Source organism: Corythoichthys intestinalis, chromosome 10, assembly GCF_030265065.1.
Source record: "Corythoichthys intestinalis isolate RoL2023-P3 chromosome 10, ASM3026506v1, whole genome shotgun sequence".
NCBI classification, from domain to species: domain Eukaryota; kingdom Metazoa; phylum Chordata; class Actinopteri; order Syngnathiformes; family Syngnathidae; genus Corythoichthys; species Corythoichthys intestinalis.
In genome coordinates this window covers 14,245,433-14,268,067 of record NC_080404.1, presented here as the reverse complement: position 1 = coordinate 14,268,067, position 22,635 = coordinate 14,245,433, and the positions used below count along the sequence as shown (strand labels likewise).

The 22,635-nt window shown below is 38.5% G+C and overlaps 1 protein-coding gene across 3 annotated transcripts in view; it reads left to right on the top strand.

Annotated features, from left to right (window-relative positions):
- The first annotated feature begins 1,460 nt into the window (after window positions 1–1,460).
- The window catches only part of foxn2a (forkhead box N2a), a 39,722-nt gene continuing 18,547 nt past the window's right edge, over window positions 1,461–22,635 (top strand). Inside the window, exon 1 of one of the 3 annotated variants that reach the window (XM_057847299.1) lies at window positions 1,461–1,609. The gene's annotated coding sequence lies outside the window, so the exon portion shown is untranslated. The other 2 variants (XM_057847301.1, XM_057847300.1) reach the window with 2 other exon arrangements.

Genomic DNA, 22,635 nt, shown 5'->3' with positions numbered 1-22,635 from the left:
TTTATACACAAGCATGTAAATGATTTTAAAAGATTAAAGTAGGCAATGAAAACAAATGTATCAAGTGAAGTATTTTCCATGACATGCATGCTACAACTGCCACAGAACCTGTTTGTCAAGTTAAAACAAGAGCAATGAGAGCATCAACAAAAGATCAACAGTCACATCAACAGTGCGTACGCGACGACTGCTTGACATGTATGTGGGCTTATGCACAATGAAGGCACACAGGGAACCTATTAGATCAGACCACAGAGAGGTACTTATGTGCGCTTTTGAAATAGGTTGAGCAGGGTATCACCAGTATGTGAACGTTACAGTTTGGTGTGAAGTCGCTTTCAGACAGTAAAGCTGCACTCCACAGATAGCCATGGGAAGATAACAACAACAAAAAAAAGCTGTGCTTTTCTGCCACGTTTGGCTAAAATTAAAATATTCTGGTTTAACGTTATTTGGAAATTTAACTTGGATTTTGTGTGCAGGTAGAAACATGTATTAGTTATTATCAACACAAATAGATGAAATTGTGGTGAAAATTGTCAAAGTCAAGTTAGAAGTATTTTACGATAGTTAATGGAGGACCATGATAAGGTTTGTATGAAAAAGAAGAAAGACCATTTTAAAATCCAATTAACAAAATAGGGTGATGCACTAAAATATTTTATTACTAAAGAGTTAAGTACAAATTGAGGAGGGCCGAAAACTGCGTGCATAAAAACAACGAAATCAAGCTGTGTGCCAGTCAAAATTGTTTGAAGGCAAAATATGAATACATCAAGGGATGCACATAAAATATGCATTCATTTGGACTCGCCACCCTCCCATAATGGGTTCTCAATAAACTTTTATGTTTTGACTCACCTATTGAGAATCACTGAATTATACAGCACAATATCAGTTTAACTTGAATTACAAATACATTTAATAAATGACACTTAAAATAAGATCTAGCTAAACAACCCTAAATTTTAGATGAGCATTTACAAGAATGTTACTCACATATATTTTGTTATTGATTTTTGTCTTTTTAATTTTAAGCATGTGATCAGTGTGTGTATGTGCAAGTCTGGTTAGCTCCTGAGTATCACGGTTTACTTTAGGTGGGGCCCTGTTGAGGGTCCACTGTGGAGGGTGTGGTGACTCATCCTCTCCTGCCCGAGGTGTTTCGTGTTGCCTAAACAACATTCAATTTATAAGGCCTCCAACAATCATATCGCCGCCTACGTCACTGTCATGGGGAAGTATTAATAACGATAGAATTTAAAAATGTTAAAGCCTATTTTGCTTTGTGAGAGGGAAATAACCAAAAAGTGAAAGCTCGTTTGGCGATGCAAAATAGGATAGCGTGTGCGCTCGTGGAGCCCCTTCGCTGCGGCAGTTGCCAGGGGAGATAGGAGGGGAGGGGCTGTGATTGGCTGGAGCGGCTGTGTTGCCATGACGACGGCTAGGGGTTTGGTAGCGTTGCCGTGCGCTGTGTGATCCGCGCGCTGCCTGCATGGAGGAAGCAGCTGCTGATCTGATCTCTGACATTGTGCGAGGCAGACATCCGAATAAACTGCGTCCTGTCGTGTCTTTAAACACACCGCACCAAGACACGTCGTACATGATTGTGAGTATTATAACCCTCTACCCCTTTTCTCGCTTTTGTTTGAGATCCGTGTGTGCTCGGGTCATGTTTGCGAGGCGTGTGTTTCGGAACAAGCTAAAAGTAAACGTGGTCAAGTGACTTTGCTCAAGAGCGGCCAGCATGGCAGAATAAGCGAAAGCATGTGGCAGCTAGCTCACGTTACTTCCCCTCTGCTTTTCATGCTTCAATATTCAAGTCGCAGGGCATTTATTCCAAGCACATACTGCTGTTTATCCTTAGCCATGTCACGTTTATCGGCATTCAATCAAGAGAGCGCGTAAAGTTGTGCAATGCTAAAGCTAGCGTTGGATTTACCCTCACTGACCTACCGAGCGGCTGCTAAGGCTACTTTGCTTCGTTCCTGTACTGGGTGAGCTAAGGCATGTAACGTAACGCATTGAGTTCTGTTAAAACTACCCGAATGGTTGTTAAGCGGTAATAAGTAACTGGGTATCGAGTCCGGTTTGTCGGGAAGTATTGTGCAATAGTCCACGTCATTGCGTGTAACTTCATATTCCACGTTGTGTGTGACTGTGTGGTGATTCATGTCCCCGTTTGTCCGTTTATCAAACATTAAGACAACAACAGTAACTATATTTCGTTTTATTGGATGGCTTAATCTTCGCTACTTTCATTAAACTCGCCACTGTTTAATTTAGTATATTGTGTGTAACATGCACATGAAACAAATCAAACATTGCATGGCTGCATTAGCCGAGTGTGTGATGTAATCGAATATCACAAGATTATTCCATATATGGAGTGTTCTGTTAAAAAAAAAAAAAAAAAAACATGTCTCAGTGTTAACAATTTTTTTATTTGGCAAGAATGACACCAAATGTTACAGTTACAAATTAGTCCACTTAGCATCATAGCATCATACATTACCTCTTGACACTGTATGGGTGTTTTGTGTGTTTGGAGAAAGAAGGTTGCAGTGTTCCATTCAGCGCTGATTTACTTGAAATAAAATCAAAGGCAAAAGGGGATCTGCCATTTCTTTATAGCCAACGTTTCTATGGCCACAACCATCTGTTGTCTTCATTGTTGTTTGTAGTCCTTAGCATGTATTCCACCTCTATATGTACATAGGCATATGCGGGGTCAGTCCTCTTGCTACCCAGAATAGCCAAGAGCCTGCTAACTTTACTGACATTCATTCCTATAAATAGGACCCTGCAATGTTGTTTTTCCTCATGTTAAGTAGCTTTTACCTCTTGACGCCAAGATAAAAAAAAAAAAAAGAAAGATTTAAGAATCTTCTGTTTTTGCTTTCAAGTAGATGCTAAATAAAGTTGAGAAACTTAATTAAAATATGTGGTAAAATAATAAATAATAAAACCGAAGAAAGAAATAATAATTATAAAATGAATATAATTTTATGTAGGATGCAAAATAGCGACAACAGGTATATTATAAAAATAAATAAAGCATTGAGGCTGGTTTGATCTGGTATGTGTCTAATCTGGTATAATATTGTAGTAGGCATCACTGGTGAAGCCCTGTAGTAACATGTTGTGTAAATTTAAATTCATTCTTTTGTAGTGCTTTAAGTTACAATGTGTTCAACATACTTAAATAGAAATCTAAATAAAATCTAGTCCCGTAAACAGTTTTTTCCCCCAGGTGTTGACTATGCCATCTTAGGCGCCCCGCGATTTGATTCGATTCGATTACGATTCAGGGGGCTATGATTTGATTGTTGAACGAAGATCACAGTTATCAGGATTATTGATGCATCGTACATTACTAATTAATAAAGTAGCCAAATAAATTAATTTCCATTATTTATTTAAAATGTCCTAACGATTCAACAGGAACGGTGGAAACATGTCCATACAACAAAAAGCTGCCCTTAAACAGTTTTTTTTTTCTTTTTTTTTACATGAAAGTGCAAAAACATTAACAATTTTAAAGGCAGTACTTATTTTGCTCAACAATACAATAAAATTTACACAGGTGGAATGAATTCCACGTTTTCTGGAAACAAAGTGTCTTTAGAACAGTGGTTCTTAACCTTGCTAAAGGTACCAAACCCCATGAGTTTCACACGCGCAATAACCAAACCCTTTGGAATTCGAACTTTTTTTCATTCAAAATCAATATATCTAAGCTAGCAAGCTAAAACCTAAGTTTATTTCCATTCAAATTTCTTCCCATTTAGACTGCATATGTTTTTATCTTTGTTCCTGCAGCATCATCAAAACACTAAACCAAGACTGGCCCAATGCGCATATCTTAGAATTTTTCATTCATATTTGGACAAATATATCTTATATTGTTCAACATTAAACCTGCTTGGTTGCATTAACCTTGACCGTGCAGTTTTTGTCATGTTTGCATCTCAGATATCAAATTTAATTAAACACCCTGCACAAAATGATGGCCAAATTTGTACACAAGGTCGATGTTAAAAAACATTAATTTTCTCAAAAATCCAATAAACAGTATTAATTTACAACAAATAATTCTGCCTTTTGATTTGCTTTTCACATTGGAAAAGTAAATTACCTCGATTGATTTCAGTTTGCATTTTTTTTTTTCCTGTCGACATTTTCATATCATCTTATCCTTGCCGAACATACTATTCTCATGGCGTAAAATAGGATGCAAATGTTTTTTATGTCAATGCAGTGTACGCTACCCGTAGGTCTATTGTACTTCCTCATACCAAGTGAGAGTCAACCTTCCACTGAGCAAACCAGTTTCTCCTCCCATCAGATAGAGGACTAGAAGTTGAAAGAATTGGAATAAAGCCTGTAAATTGGGGAATAACCAATCCAAAACCTGCTTTAAAACTACACTATGCCTGGATTTAGTCAGCGTCCAAAAATAGGGCCCTGCCTGTCTGAACCTTAACCGAACCCCTTAGACTGACTTATCGAACCCCTGGGGTTCGATCGAACCTAGGTCAAGAACCACTGCTTTAGAAATTAGACTTCTTTTAACCAATATACTTTGTTTTCACAGATTTCTGTAGTATTTCGCCATGTTTGTAGTGTTATTGCTTAACTTAATCATGGTTTTACACGTTCTGCATATGAAATACACATTAGCGAATTAGCTTGGCGCTCGGCGCTAACTGTTAACATCTCAAAAACAACAACAATAAAGGCTAAACAGTAGAAGAGGGTTCGTATACTCACCTCTTATAGACGCGCACAGGTCTTAGTAACACATTCAGGACATTTTTCAATTGACATGACTTGAAACCACTGCTGGACAACTGAAAGACAAGGAGCACCGAACTCTCTCTCTTCCCCTCGCGCTCTAAAACATAACTTGCGCACAGAAGCGCAACCGCCGGGTTCCTGCCTGTCTCATACACAAATTTATTTTCCACTCTTTTGAAAAGGAGTAAATCTCTCGCTCAGTAACCCAGCAGCATCCATCATAACGTTGTGAGTGCGTCCGTTAAAGGTGTCTGGGGAGCAGACGTGTTTTGAATTTCGTTCTGCTACGAGCGGCTGTCATAAAGTTATTAGGGAAAATCATCGTTTTTGAACATTTATGAATCGTAATCGAATCGTCGCGTGTCGAATCGTGATGCAACTAATAATCGATTTTTTGGGACTCCCTTAGTGTTGACTGCGCTCTGATGTTCTCTAATTGTTTACTCTTGGTAAACTTTCAAAACTTGTATTGCTTAATTTCTTAATTTTTTTCTTATAAGACAATACAGAAATGCAAACCTGTAAAAAGTTGCCATGCCATCAAAGATGGTAGGCTTGAAAAGTGTACATTAAAATTTTACACGATAATGTCTTGCACTTTATGGACAGTTACTCAAATGTGAAATGAGATTTTATGACTTAACGTAATAGGAACCTGCTTTTAAAAAATGAAAAGCTTAAATGAAGGGTTTAGTGCACCCAATTTTTAGTGTAATTTCTTGGGAGCAAGCAAAACTGTTAAATTAAGGTAATTTATCGTTGGAGCTTTACATCCTTACCATAAATGTAATCAATTCATCAATGGACAGAGCACATATTTAAGGTGTTGGCAGTTTGGCACCGCAACAAAAATGGTCTCAGGTGATGACTAACATGACATTGTAGATGTATGAAGTTGTTTATTATTCTAGGACAGTTTGCACTAAAGAACAGAAGTTCCAAATTTAAAAAAAAATCTTCATTTCTGTTTTCATTTTCATACTTTTTGTGATTAGTACTAATAAATGACTGCTTTTTATAACCTGAAGAGGGATCGTAAATAGGGTTGGGCAATGGGCATCGTTTGAAATTGAACGATTCCAATTACGGTTCCACGTTTCGATTCCGAACGATTCTCGATTCCGATTCTTTTAAGAGGCAGGGTAAAAAAAAATTGCATGGTTTATATTAGTCTTAACTTTTCGATGTGTTTTTTTTTTAATTATATGAACTTCTCACAGGTTTAATTTTAACTTGCATATAAATATAAGTCTTTGACCTTGAGCAAGTTTTTCCGCTCGGCAGTCGGGGCATCGAAACATGGAATCGAAATTTTAAAATTTGAACGATTCCAGGAGCATCGGAGTGATATAACCGTTATAACCATTGATGCTCGATGCCCAACCAACCCTAATTGTAAATTCATTTCAGTAATGTTACAACTGAAAATTCTCTCATGTGCTTTCTCTACATATTACTGTCTACTTAGTCATATGCCTATAACAAGTACACAACTGATATTTTAGTTGCCAGACAGCAGACATGTTAGCTGCCTTGACTCCTCCAATTCATTGAACAATGCTGTCTGTCTATGGTCAGTACATTTTAGGCTGAGCGGACATAATGACAATGTTGTTAGAAAGTATTTGAAAATTAAATGGCACAGGCTGAAAAAGTTAAATTGGCTGTCATGATTTCATGAGCAGTTATTCAACCAAAAAGTTAATTAAATATTTGAAACTTGACCAAAATAGAGGACCCAAACGGAGTCAGTTTACTAGCAGTGTGGCTTATTGGCACAAACTGGGGTATAAGGGCCTACTTGCTGAAAGCAGTTCATTAGATTAGGGTAAAGTCCAGACTAATGGTTTTGAGCTGAATTGGATTGGATTATGGACAGTTGCGTTATGTATTGGGCTTTTGTGTATTTGTATTTAGACTTTGCGGTCACAGAGCACCCAATGTTGGGAATATTTTTTTACTCATATTTAACTGAACACTGGAGTCAACTGTGTCGTAACGACAAACACATTTCCTCAGGAACACTTGTGGAAAAACCACACATCATTTTTCCAACTTTTAATACTTATTGGTTTCACTCTTCCAAGTAGTTGTTCCATTCCCCTCTATTAATGATGCAGAAGCCCCTAAGGGGATGTGCGCTATAACAGTGAAGAAATGTGACCATCCTTACTCCCATTTTCATTATGTACAGTACAAACTGTAGGTATGATCTATTTTTTGGGCCAATTAACACACCATTATCAATAGATCAAATATCGAAATTAAGGAAGTAAATACTAATTCTAAATTCTGTGTTTGTTGTTCTTATTCAGGCTAAAATTGCACAGGAACTGCAGTTCAAAATGGTGGTAAGGCCATGTAATCAGTCTTATCACACAGTATTGTGTACTCTGACCCAAAGTAAATGGAAAGTTGCGTCCTCAAAAATCCACCATGTGCTTTGCAGGCGTGTGACTGACTTGGGTTTAGATTTGTTGCAAGGGCAGATACCTCTCATTCTAATTGCCTAACTCAGCGTATAGAGCCAGGCCCTCTGATGAAATGCATCAATAGAGCCATCACTGTTCTAGTTTTTAAAATGTACTTTATTGAATGCACAAAAAAGTGACATGGATTTGACTACTTAAAGTTGAAAACATTTATTCCATTCTGGGTTTAAAATGAGTTAGTGAATTCCTTACATCTTTGAGATACAGTATACTACAGTATGTATTTAGGGTTTTTGGGGGAAAAAAGTGTCTCTGTAAGTAAATAGAATTGGGGTGGGCAAACAGGTCCTCAAGGGCTGCAGTTAGTCCTGGACTTTGTTCCAATTGATCCAGCACAGACAGTTCAACCAATGAGGTTTCTGCAGAAACGAGAAGCGCCTGACTTAAATAAAGTGATTGCATTTGTAAAACACCAGATTTGACAATGTGTCCTCTTGATGGGTTGGAACAAAAACCTGCACCCACTTCAACCCTTTGTGGAAAAGTTCCCCCACTCCCGAAATAAAGAGTACCTGTATAGTGCATTCATCTATATCAGGGGTCTCTAAACTAGTCCTCAAGGGTCGTTTTGGGTCATGTTTTTTGTTTCTACTGATCAACCGCAGGCAGTTTATCCAATGAGGTTTCTGCCAAAACAAGCAGCACATGACCGCAATCAACTGATTACACTTTTAATACACCAGATTGGTGAAAAGGTGTAATCTTGTTTTGTTGGAATGAAATCCTGCACCCACCGTGAACTTATGTAGAATAGTTTGGACACCCTTGATCCCGTATTTTTCGGACTATAAGTCGCACCTGAGTATAGGTCGCACCAGCCATAAAATGCCCAACGATGAGGAAAAAAAAACATATATAGACCCTACCCACGTGACGTCACAACTCTGCCCTCCTGACTGGTGCCGCCCAATTGTCCGTCAACACATCGTGTTTACCTGTTACGGCTACGTACATTCCTCCTATTTACGGCGTGTTTTTCTGCTCGTTAACATTAATAATCAAAATGGTGAAGGCGTGTGTGGCGGTCGGTTGCAATAACAGAGAAGATAGACAGAGAGACTTGAAGTTCTACCGGATTCCGAGAGACCCGGAGAGGAGAGAGCGAGATGGGCTGCTGCAATTCGACGAGAAAACTGGGCTCCAAATGATTACCACAGATTAAGTAGTAGTCATTTTATATCTGGTAAGATGCATTTAATATATATTTAGAGGGTTTTGGGCTGACAACCACAATTAAGATCATTGCTAGGCTAATCGCCGACAACATACACGTATGTATGTAGTGAGAGTGCTATCGCTAAACCATATAAACATTAAAAGCCCTAGCTCCATTGACAAATGACATGAAATACATTAGACTCGACAGTGGATGTTAGCAAGAACAAAAGATTTTGAATTGAAAATTTCGTAACTCACCTTTCCAAGCACAAGATAGATTCCTGCCGAATTTTCGTGGACGAGGACCTGTTTCACCCAACCAGCAACGAAGTATTTATCAGCCTCCAAGCTCTTAAAGTTTTTCAAACTTTCGTGAGAATAGGCTGATTTTGTGTGGACAAGATCAGTGTAAATCAGGGTAGCTAGCAGATGTCAGGCAAATACGGCGAACACAGCGGGTCGAAAAACATCGATTTAGGCATCAAATATGGATCTGGCGAATGGATAAACTAAAGCTTTTCCACATAACGCCTTTTATGCAACGCATCAAGTGAGTTTACGGCATCCGAAAGCACCGGGTCTTCCATGAAATGCATTATAAATTGCTCGATCAATTGAGACCATTGATAATACAGACACAAAATGACGGACAAGGGGGCGGAACAATACAGCGATCACGTGATTTTGTGACGTCGGTGGGTAGGGTCTATAGGTCGCACCTGAGTATAAGTCGCACCAGCCATAAAATGCCCAACGAAGAGGGAAAAAAAACATATAGAAGTCGCACCGGAGTATAAGTCGCATTTTTTGGGGGGAATTTACTTGATAAAATCCAACACATAGAACAGATATGTCATCTTGAAAGGCAATTTAAAATAAAAATACAATAAAGAACAACATGCTGAATAAGTGTACAGTATGATAATGTTACATGTTGCATGAACAACGAAATGCGAACGTGGCCGGTTTGTTAACGTAACATAGGTATTAAGAGTTATTCAGATAACTATAGCATAAAGAACATGCTAACAAGTTTACCAAACCATCAGTGTCACTCCAAAACGCCAAAATAACATGTGAAATGATGTAATAATGTGTTAATAATTTCACGCTTAAGTCGCTCCTGAGTATAAGTTGCAACTTCAGCCAAACTAATAAAAAATCTGCGACTTATATTCAAAAAAGTACGGCACATGTTTTTACCATGCTCAAAGCATTTTACATTAGCTCTTTGCCCAAGAACATTTCGACAGTTGGCAGTCGTTTTTACTAAGTACAGTGGAACTTCTGAACTTCATTTCTTCCTACATTTCCAACATGACCCCTATATGACAATTTGAAAAGTACTTTCATACTGCCCATGTAGTGTGGTATACAAAAAATACCATAGCACACAAATCACATCATGTTCTCCCCACTGACAATCTAGACTCAGGTTCCCTAATCCACAAGGCTTGTGTAATCGCTGGGTTGTATGGTCGACAACTAGTTGCACTTCAGTTTCTGAAGTCCGTCAATAGTGCAGGTTTCAGTTCAGTTCCTTGCAGTCATTCTGATCCATGTCACAATAACAGAGTCTGTGGCTGGGTTGTTGTTGCTGTTGATAAAACACACTAGGTTTTTTAGACCGCCTGGAGGGAGGTCATAAGTTCTCCATAGAGCCAGCAAAGATGATAATACCCGATCTAAAGGTTTCCTTCCTGGTTTTTTCGCATATCATATTTGCATGAATAAACAAATGCAATTTACCTTTTGTCCAAAAACTCAAACCATAAAGAAAACAACATTTCTGCAAATTTGGCTAAAACCACCGTGTCATCAACTTCTAATGATCTTATTAGCATAGCGTATAGAGGAAGTTTGGCAACTTGTTTTCCGGTTTGGTAACATGACGCTCTGCATATAGCAGAATAGCTATGCACATCGAACGTCTGATCAGTAGCGCCTCATCCTCCTCTTTTTCTAACTGGTGGACACAAGATGCCGCTGATTAGGACACGCCTCACTGACAGCACTGAAGTGACCGTTTCCTTGATTGAGTAGATGGGGAAAGAGGAAGCACAATGGGTCTTTGTTTCATCACCCCTAGCATAATTAACAGGGTTTATTTAATTGACAGCACTGCGACACTACACATACAGGATCTGACAACTTTTGTGCAAGTAGTGTGCGTGTCTTACACTGTTGGGGATGAACTAGGTTTTATGAAAAACTAAAATTGTTACACTATCATCAATGACTAATCAAAAAAATCTTAAAATATAATATGCCTAAATAATGAAATGAATATGCATTCATAAGAGTAATTGATTTGAGTTCTTTTGTAAATGGTAATGACAGCAGTAAATGGAATTCAAGACAAGATGCTACAATTTACTTCTGCCTCCAATTATTGTTTTCACTATATAGGGAGTCCTCCATGCAAGCCGGATTTCACCGTTAAAAGTCAAATTTTACGTCAAAATACTTCGTATAGGAAGCTAAAATATATCAAAATGAAAATACAAGATGCTGTACTTTCCATTACTGCTGAGAGGTGGATGGAGTTTTCAATGGTTTTTTTTTAGGGGTGGGAACCTCTTAGTTGCTCACGATAAGAATTGCGATACAAAGCTCACGGTAACGATGATCTCACTGTATGGCGATACAACGATTATTGATGCATTGGTTAGGAAATCATTCTAGGATACTCTGCAAAACAACTAATACATAGAAAAACAAGCTATCTTCATCTTTCTGCTGTAAGTTTATCTCCAGTAGATGTCTAATCCGTTTGAACTGGGAGGGTGGCAGCAAATGAAACCCTTCCACTTCAAACAGGCCCCTCCCACTTCTATGGCCACCAGTGGCAGCCAATGCCAGGCAACAAGGTAATTTTGGGACATTTCAGGTCATTACCTGTGTATTTTCATTCATTTCCTGATGGTTTTAGGGCATTTTGTGGGCCACTTCCTGTTGATTTTGGGTTACAGAACAGGAAAGCGATTTATTACATTACTGTCCTTATTTTTACGTTAGATGAACCCTAAGCTGTTTGGTTTTTCGAACTTCAACTATGAACACAAAACCTGTTTTGCGTGAGTGAGGCGATTTCATGCGACGGTTTTACTTTGGCCTGAAAGCAGCATAAATTAACCAGTGTTCGTTGGTCTTTCCTTTCTTTGATCATTTTATGATGTTAAGCTTTGTTGATGGTAGCTTTGCATGTAATGCAAAAGCAACCATCCAACACAGATAAAGCATCCGTCAAAAATTTCAGGAAGGTAAGGGGCAAAAAAGTTGCACACAGAATTTGCCAAAAACCTACGGTTCCCCCCAAATTCACCCAAAACTTTTCCATTTGTTTGTAATGGGATGCCATTGCCATGTTCGTCGTTCATTCCTTTTTAATTGCCTAAATTTCCCATTCATTTTGAATGGCAGAAAAACATGGGTGGTTGAGATTTTTGACCAAAAAACTTACCATTACAGCCCAATGACATTCAACTGGCGCCCAAGTAAGTCGATGCCATTGACAGCTATGCGCTTCCATGCCATTGACGGCGATGCACCTCGATTCTATTGATGCTAATGTACTTCTATTCCATTGAAGCATATGTAAAACGATGCTATTGACGGCCATGTACGCCAAAATATCAACAGGAAGGGACCCTGAAATGTCCCCATATAAACAGGAAGTGATCTGTTATTAACAGAAGGAGACCCTGAAATGTCCCCAAATCAACAGGAAGTAACCTGAAATGAGCAGGACGTGACCCCAAGAGGTTGGCCTTCGAAAGTAAAGCTACCATTGCAATTTCTCCAGAAATTGCATTTTCTAGTTTCCATGGTAATTGCTTTTCTTTTGGCTGGACCAGCATAGCTAGAAGACCCAGCTTCTAGGCAAAGATCCTCCTGGCTGGCGCACCAAGACAGACCAGCACTATACACTAGCTAAGCTAAAACATAGATGCTGGGGACTAAATAGTGGTCGAGGTGCAGGCGTCGTAAAGTCAAAACGTCGTAGGTCGCAACCCGACGACTTACTGTACTAGGTAGACATTACCAATTGTTTTTCAGTTGATATTTCAGTAAAATTGTGCAGAAAAAAGTGTTTTGTTTGTGCACGGTCAACAAAGTTTGTAGTGCTTTACGTCGTGTAGTGTTTTTTGTTTGTTCTTTAAACTCTCAAAATGCAAACATGTTGTAAACATAAAACAGCAAACCTGTTAAAAACAAATTTCTTTCAGGATAAGCACTTTAACTGTCAACTGGCAGAAAGCAAACAGTATAGTCTTGCTTGTTTATGGTATTTCAAAGTATATGAGGTCATGGTGGGAGGAGGGTTTCTAGACAAGACGGGCACATGACCCTTGAGATAAGGTTTCAGTGTTTGCTGGGAGGCGGGTTTGTACTTTGGAAAACTAACCTCTGATTAGGGTCCAAGTGCAGTTTGAAACAATAAAGTACATGTCTGTGCCAAACAACTTAGTCTTTCTTTTATTACTTTTATTTGCCCGTGTGTCATTAACAGGCTTGGGTGTTTGCTAGCAGGGTATAAATGTTTGGCCTCCTTTTGCAATAGTTCACTGTTTTGGTTTAGCGCTGGCCCAACTGAATGCTCTCTGACTTAGGACTTCCTTCATAGGCAGTGGGTGTTTCCTTCCCTCTGGGTTGTCTGTTTGTAAATTTTAGACGAATACCCGGCGCTAAAAAAAATGACAGATGAGAGCGCCCCCCCCCCCCCACCTCAAAAACAAAAAAGAAATACTGTAAGTCAAAGCAACTTCAAAGTTTTATGTTTGAGTTTTTTTTTTTCCCCCTAATTTATAAACTCTTTTTGCCCCTAAAACCTGACACAGTGCAAGTAGATGTTTTTCACCTACTCACACTGATAAAACCTGTAAGTTTGCTGATATTTTTTTTTTCTAGAATATTTTTTTGTCAATGGCAAACTTTTGCTCCACACTTCAGTTGTTAGCGAAGATGCCAGAAATGAGCTGTTGAAAGTTGTTGCATCTGCATATACAGTATAGTTGATCACAGACGCCACTATAAGTTGATTGGAAACGGGCCGCTCTGTAGGGGGCCTATTTTCAAAGACTTATTTCAAATATTTTCAAAACCAAAGCTGCTAGCAACCTAAAACCAAAACGGGTACCTCCCTTAGGCATATATGATTCCCCATGAGCAGCAGCATCAAAAAATTCAAAGTCATTCCCGAATAAAATCCTGATTAATTATATTTAAATGGTTTTAAATTTTTCAGATTTTACACTAAATGCACAAAAATCACAAAATGCAGTCAGTCACCAATATTTTCTTTTTTTTTTTTTTTTTTTACAATTTTTTAAAATTCATTTCTAATTTTTCACACAAAACACAAACACAACATTCCCCACCACCGAATATCACCAACACCAAACATAAAGAAAAATATAACTAATGAGCACCCAACGGGCCTGTGTTCTCCTCTATCATGATGAGCCAGAGATCCATATTATACCCCTTTTTCCCTGTAAGTCAGCCACTTCCCCCAGTTTTTCCAAAACAAATATTCTTTTATCTTTAGCCTATATGTTAGCCGTTCCATGTCGAGTATTTCATCCACTATTAGCAGCCATTGTTCATGTGTTGGAGATTCAGTTCTTAACCAGTTCTTTGTTATGGCCTTTTTTGCAGCCACAAGGAGAATTTTCACAATATACTGGTCCTCTTTATGTATTACATCCTCTAAAAGTCCCAGATATAATACCTGACAGGATTTGGGAATTGTGTATCCCAACATATCACAGAGAGCTGAGTGAACCTTCTCCCAGAATGATTGAATATTAATGCATGTCCAAAATATATGTGTATGGTCTGGATTCAAGTCATTGCATCGTCTCCAGCAAGATTGTTGGCTACTTGTTTGTTTACTTTTAATTTTGGGTGTGATGAAGTATCGAATTAAGTTTTTCCAATTGAATTCCTTCCTGTCACCAATATTTTCAGGATCAAAAGCAATATTTAACATATCATATAAACTTATGCTCGAAATAGTGATTTTTAAATTTTTTTTTTAATTAATGCAATTTTGACATATGTTTTCAACAGCTAATAAATCACTCAATTTTCACATCAGAAACGTAATACTTGAGGAAAGCATCCAGAATCTTAATTCTACTCAACAAAAGCAAAATTTGTATGTTTCTATATACAACCACAATTTATTTAAGTTGAATTCCAATCCGTCAGCACATCTTGCAGGCTATTCGGCCCTCGTCGGTTTTCAGTTGAAATGTTACATAAAAAATATAAGTAAAAGCCGAGATTTTTTGTTAAGGACGCAGAAATGTCTAAATTGCTCAGTTTTGCCCCCAAAAACGGACAATTGGCCGAAAATTACCTGATTATTTGAATGTGTAATTACGCTATTGTGTTTGGATACCAAATTCAACATGGCCCCATCGCAAAACAAAGAGCTTTTTAAGTTGAAAATTATTGTAAATAAATGCGTAAATCTCTGAATTTCTATAGATATGAACATAAAACAGTCTAGATTCTTGGTTGAAAGCAAAAAAACGGGCAGTTATCATTCATTTTGCATAAATATTTCAAACGCTAATTTTTTTCATAATAATTACCTTTAATCTTCGACCAAATCACTCTTGAAACACTCCTACCTGCTTGTACGCACTAAAACTTTGGTCCTGTTTCCACCTAAATCTGGCGTTGGAACAGGGTGTGTTTGAATTTATCGCAGTGAAAGCTTGCTTTGATGCTCTACCTGGCCCAGGCCCCTACGGGAATGTCTGTAGGAGGTGTCTCGTCAACTTATAGTGAAGTCTATGGGTTGTTTAAATATGACAGGACTGATCACTCTGATCGATCTAAAAAAATTTCCGATCTTAGATTTCGATAATAAAATTATCCAGGCCTGAGGAAACTACTGAGAGGAAAAAAAGGTAGTCTGTAACCCTGTAATGCATTTAGTAGTTTTGCATAGGATAATATACCTAATAAAATGCATTTCAAGTCGCGTCACTCTCATACGTCATACCAACGTAATCATGTCCATTTAAATTTTTGAATATTTAAGTTTTGATTTGCAAGGAAGCCAGAAACATCACAGAGAGTTTCAAAGAACAGCCATTGGGGTTTGTCGACACACCTTTGTGTACCAAGAGGTGTAACTGGTTTGTGTTGACTGGTTTAGTTAGTGGTTGGGAGCAGGGTGCGGTGTAACAAAATATGAACTCAAGCCTTTTGTCTGAAATTATGTATTTCCTCATAATCCTATGTTGTAAATAATGAGGACCTAAAGTCACAAATGCCCTCATGGCACCTTAGTCATAGCCCCATGTCATCCAGGTTGGCAACTGTCTTTTCCGCTTCTCTTTGTCAGACAGGTTTTACAGGGAACAGCACTAGACTGCTGGCCTAAGCAGTTTCCGCCTGTATTGATCTCCCCACATCAGCTCTCTTCATGCGCAGACATGAGCGCAATTGCTTCCCTCACCACACAGGCTGCCATTGCAACCGATTCCTAAAAGTCAGATCCGCTGCCTGAGATCTTTGCTGACACAGCCATGGTCTCCCCTTTACATTCCACTTTACCTATGTGACACATCAATGGCTTGATCTGCCACTTACAGCTATCTTTGTGCCTTTGTGTCATTTTTGAAAAGGCTAAGTGCTTAACAGGATAAAGGAGCAGTTTGAAAGGGGAAAAATTGCCTTGGCACCTGCTGTTTGTCCCTGTCTGTTTGCACATGAATATGATGCGGCTCATGCCGTGCGGGGCTATTTTAACTTGCAGATGAGCCATCAGGTCAGCACCATTCCAGCTTTGGTGTATTTTCAACGGTGAGCTGGAGTTAGCAGGCAGGCCCATCTCATTGACTCTGCTCTTTACATTGTAGTGTCCCATTCACGTTTGGATTCTTACCTTCCTCTGAAGGTTTTTCATAACAGTGAAGTGCAGTTCTGACAAATGCAGGGGTAATTGACCAGCTGAATGCAGCCCCCCTCCTCATCTATTCACCTTCCTTCTGTTCATGTTCCATTAACGGTCTTCTGGGTGGAACATGTCATTCTCAGGTAGTTGGAGGCTCTTTTACCTGAGAGGTTTGGACTAAGTTGGAAAGTGGCGGAGCCTTCTTTTGCTTTAGGGTTAATCAGCGTTCTAACAAAAGGCCACTTGGTCACTTTTTTCCCCCCTCCACGCGACAAAACTGTAACGTGTGCAGAGTAGGGCAGAGTGATTACAAAATCGAAATCGTCAATCTCGGTAGTACAAAAATTATAATGCACATTTGAAATTAGCAGTGATGCTGCACCTTACGACATATAGTAAGCATGTGCCTGGATGAGATTCTGGCGGTATGATAACCTTAAGCAAAAATATCACGGTATCACAGTATTGCAATTAAAGCTCTAAAGTGTGTCATTTTGAGATGTCTGGGTAAAAAAAAAAAAAAAACGTTTCCATTGAACAGGATTTTTTTCAAAACAACATCTTAGCCAATGGCAACATAACGTTAAGTTAAAATGAATACAAAAATAACTGAAATATACTAATAAATAAATTAAAATAAATGCAGTCCTTTAAGTGAGCCTAAACCCACAGCCACAGCTCAACGTTATTATTATTAGAAGAAATGATTATTACATTATACTAGGGCTGCAGCTATCGAATATTTTAGTAATCGAGTAATCGACTGAAAATTCTATCGATTAATCGAGTAATCGGATAAAACAAATATATTTTTAGGTGAAGAGCAATTATAAATATACATGAGAAAACAAGACATTTCATCCAATCTTGAACCATTTTCAGTCAATCAATGTCTTTATTTTCGATGTATATAGTTGAAAACAGCCAACAATTGCATCTCAGATGTAACTAGAATTTAAAAAAAAAGACTTATTCACTGCTTTCACTCAAAAAACTTTTAGATCTTATTAAAAACAAAAAACAAAAAAATATATAAATATCTTACCTAAAAATGCCGTTACGCTTGATAACACACATCACTTAAAAGTTAGGATTTTTTTCCCACGTGTTTCAATTGAATTTCTCTTTGCGTCAAGCCATTTTTAAGTTCTAGTTAAGTTTTAAATTAGTCTAAACTGTAAGTCCTGATAGGATTTTGAGTTTTTGCAGTGTTCGAAATAAATGTATGATACAGGCTGTGTTGGAGCACATTAGGGACCAGTGCTACTTGGTTGTTTTATCAAGAAATGACTACTGAGCTAAAATTGATAGTTAGCATGATTAAGTTTTTATTTTACACCCTCATCACTCCACAATGCTATGTTATGTTAAAGCCTGTATGTAAGTTACGTTAGCCACAGTGGTCATAATTTATTTGAAACCTAGCCCTCCGCAGGGCTAACGTTTTGTGAGCTAGTAGCGACAGTAACGTTAATCTTATTTATTAGCGCTTAGCGCTCTATTGCTTTAAGATGGCGGCTGTCTACTAACGCTGCCCAGACGCGGCCGAGTCTGTCAATTCGAATCTAGTTCAACATACATGTGATCTCTATGAGACGCATCAGACGCTACCTGTACCAACGTAGCATCGTGCGGGCTAGTATTTAGCAACGTCGGCGTCGTTTGTGGCGGCTGTCGGCTGCAGTAAGTTTTTTTTTTTTCCTTCTTCCTCTCCGCACGTGACAGCGCGTTGTCCCGCATTAAAAGTAGCCCGAGCAAAACGTGATGCTTAGAGCTGTCAAAATAAACGATTACTCGAGGTGGATAAAATTACTCGGATCAGTTTTTAAACTCGAGTTACTCGAGTTGCTCGAGTACTCGTTTCAGCTCTACATTATACACATGCTCTCTCAACACAGTCACCAAAGCGGAAAAAAAAAACAACAACACAGGCTGTATTGTGAAAATGTTATTTTGAACAGATGTTCACAATGGTGGAAGACTTAAACAAATGTAGGCTGATATTAGAAAGGAAATGGGGAATGGGAGGTACTACGTCATTGTTTGGACGCGCCTCCATGCTGGCAATATGATTCACTTCCGGGCCGGCAGAGTCAATGCGGATTGTAACGTGTGGTAGTCTTAAGCTAACTCTTTCGGTGTTTTAGAAAGAAAATATGGGTGCTTATTGTTGTGTTACCGGGTGCAACAGCTTCTCCTACGACTAAAAAAAGGGCGAGGAAAACTGGACTCACTTTTCACCGTTTTCCTGCATGGAGGACCAAATATCAGATCACGAAGGCACGACGGATGGCTGGGGCGCAGCGGTTCGTTGGAAAAGCATTTCTCTTGATCATATTTCTGCTGGAATGAGAGTGTATTCCCCTCATCTCTACTCTTGTAAGTTGAACGATTTATCCGTTTTGGTTTAAATACGTTTTTTTTTTTTTTTTTTTTTTACTGTTGTGTAAATCTGCCTCGGTAGCAATGCTAACCTTCTCCTCCTCCTCACCTACCTGTTGTGTTACTAGGAAAACCTGCATATGAAATGCTGACAACACATCCCTATTGGTCACCATATCTCTTCTTGGGTTATTCTGAGGTCAAGCGCACCACATCGGAGCGTTATGAGAGGTTGGAAAGGCGAAGAGTGCACGCTGAAACTTCAGTTTGCTCTGCTCTTACAAACACGATCCCAAGTGTTGTTGTGAAAAGTTAATAAAATATGAATACCAAAACATGACTTGAACAACTTCTTGACAAACTGTAACTGCTTGTTGTTTACTTCAGGTCTTCATAATAAACAGGTGTAATAATTACAAAGTCAGGTGACTTACTTTTGTTATTCTATTTGGAATATGCATTGACAATTTTTGGACAATGTTGTAGACAAGAACTGGGACTGATAAGTTGCAATAGATTTATTTCAAGTAATGCAATTTCTCCAATACGATATTTGAATTGACAGTTTAAAATCTTTAAATTAGTGCAAACAAGGCCCACCCTCTGACGGTGGCAGCAAATATTATATAATTATAAGTAATACATAAATACAAGATCACAATAAACGTGTCTTTGTCAAAGCAGTTTAAAACACTATTTACTGGCCTTGGGTAAATTGCCAGACAGGATAAATATGTGCTTTAAAGTTCTTGCATTTCCATTTTAAGTATTGCAAGTACTAGTCTCCAACACAGTATTTGAACTGACAGTTTAAAATCCTTTTAGTACAAAATGGCCCACACTCTGGCAGGGGGCAGCAAATATTATAATACATAATACATTATAAATAGCTATATACAATATAAATACAAGATCACAACAAAACCTGTAATTTTCAAAGCAGTTAAAAAACATCCAGTGGCCTTAGGTAAATAAAGGTGTATAAATATGTACTTTACAGTTCTTGCATTTCTATTTTAGGTATTGCAACTTTTCCAACACTATTTGAATTGACAGTCTAAAGTCTACATAAGTGCAAATAAGAATATTATAATTTAAAAATAATAATAGAATATATAAATTCAACATTACAATGAAACGTGTCTTTGTCAAAGTGGTTTTAAAAAAAAAAAAAAAAAAAAAAAAAAAACGTCGCTGGCCATAGTTAAATAGCCAGGCAGAATAAATATGTGCATTAAAGTTCTTGCATTTTCACAAGTTAAAAGCCCGCAGTTCATCGACGAGAAGGGCAGACCCAGATGGCGTCTGCTGCAGGGGCTTGTTTGAGTCCGACACAGGACAAATGGAACCACTCCATTGAACAAATTTTCTTTGTCAAATGATCCAAGAAGAGAGATGGTGACCAATCGGGATGTGTTGTCAGCAGGTTTACCTAGGAACACAACAGGTAGGTGAGTCGTAGTAGGCGAGCATTGCTACCGAGGCAGATTTACACAACGGTGTAAAAAAACAAAAACGTATTGAAACCAAAAGTGGATAAAGCGTTCAACTTACAAGAGTAGAGATGACAGGAACACACTCTCATTCCAGCAGAAATATGATCATAAATGCTTTTCCGACGAACCGCTGCAATCCAGCCATCCGTCGTACCTTCGTGATCTGATATTTGGTCCTCCATGCAGGAAAACGGTGAAAAGTGAGTCCATTTTTCCTAACCCCTTTTTTTGTCGTAGGAGACGCTGTTGCACCCGGTAACGCAACAATAAGCACCCATATTTTCTTTCTAAAACACCGAAAGAGTTAGCTTAGCACTACCACACGTTACAATCCGCATTGACTCTGCCGGCCCGGAAGTGAATCATATTGCCAGCATGGAGGCGCGTCCAAACAATGACGTAGTACGTCCCATTCACTATTAGTTAGCCATCTTTCATGCTAATTAGCCACGCTATCTGCCTCGTTAACAACCTTACGTTATAGTATGGCTTACCACCACCAGACACACTAAACACGCTTGAGTTAACTCTCGTAGCTGGTGGCAAACATTTTTTTGTATGAATGCGAAATCACATTGAAGGTATTGCCTCCTCAGCTGCCGCCCTCCACAAACATGTTTTACATGTTGGTTGGTCCTTCTCTAAGCCACAGCCGTCTAACTTTTCTGTAGCTGAAGTTTTCCGATACCATGGACTTGTTTTTCCCCCATTGAAGAAAACTTCCAGGTGTTTCACCTCCTCCAGCCATCGTGTAGCATAGCTGACTCACTGACACTGAGCAACAACTGGAGGGGGAGAGCCCTGCAGCTGCAAGCAAGGGATTTCTCTGCATTTTTGGGACACAAAAATTAGCTAGTATCATAGGGGACAGTATTACGGAAAATTTTTGTGGTTTTGAAATCGTGACATTTTCATACCACGGTATACCTTGAAACCGGTAAGCAGCACATGTCTACTATATAGCATCTTATTTTGAAAACAGTAATGGTTACTTTTAGAGCTGGGAATCTTTGGGCACCTAACGATTCGATTGCGATTCAGAGGCTCCGATTCGATTATAAAACGATTATTGATGCACCCCCCTCCTTTTTTTTTTTTTTTTTTTTTTTTTTTTTTTAATGTTTTGTACATTAGTTCCAAAATTGTTCAAAAATACTCTCAGGCTAAACCAAACTACTATTTCAGTATCAAGTTAACATATCGCAGTAAACAAATATACAAAAATAACAGTAAATAAAAAAACTCCAGTCCCCATTCTTTATCAGCAGCTTTAAACTACATTCAATTAATTTATTGTTGTGAATCAACCATTAAAGTTGTTAAAATTGCTCCCGTTATTCCATAATTTCCCTTTTGTCTACTTTCGACATGTGAAAGTTTTAAAACTATTTTAAAGATAGATTCAAGTCAATATTTTACCGATTCACCGAGTATTTTAGATAAAAAGTTAATTAGGTTTGCTTGGAAGGTTCGCTACAACAGCCTTGCAGGGAAGTGTACTGCTTTAAGATGGCAGCCGTTTACTAACGCCCGCATCTAGCTTTTTGTAGATGTGCTTGTAACGCTACCGAATCTATTTTGCATCTAGTCCTATATAAATTATATCTACCATAACATTATGTGGATGTACTTTGTAGCAGCTTTTCGGCAGCAGTCAGGTATGTTGTTGTGTTTTTTTATCTCGTGGCATGAGTTGAGCTAGAGCCGTGAGTTGAGCATAGGCATTACCCGAGGGGCCGGGTAATGAGAAGCATGATGTTTAGCTACTCTCGCTCCGTTCTTCCTCATTGCGTCCCGAAGACCGCGCGGCGCGCTGAGTGTGTTGTACTTCCGCTTTACTTGGCATATTTCAATAATCGGAATTTGGATGTTTGTGAATCGTTCTCGAATCTTCCACGGCCGAATCGCGAATAATTTAAGAATCGGAAATTTTGCACACCTCTCGTTACTTTTACTCTACGTCATTTCTATTACCCCGAGGGAGAAATTTGTGGTGTTCTTAATCTACTTTCTCAACCCAAAATATTTTAATTGATTCATTAATAATTTGTGTGGGTTTTTTTGGGAGGGAGGGAGGCATATCACATTGTCTGATTTCAATAGTCTTCTGTAGTGTGTGTTTAATCAGATGAACGCAAAATGGCTCTTGGGAAAGGCATAAGAAGGCAGTCACAGTTTTTATGCCATGCCTGTACTATGTGGTTGACAATGTCTTCCAGGGAAATGTTTTGGGTAAAACAATCATGACATGGTTATAAAAGCAGTCTGAATCAGTGAATCACTGTTGATCAACAAACTGAAATATCAACCTTTTAGGTCAAAATTCATTCATTTTACACTATATTTTAGGATGCCCACACACTGTATGTTCTCAGGCTCCAACCTTATA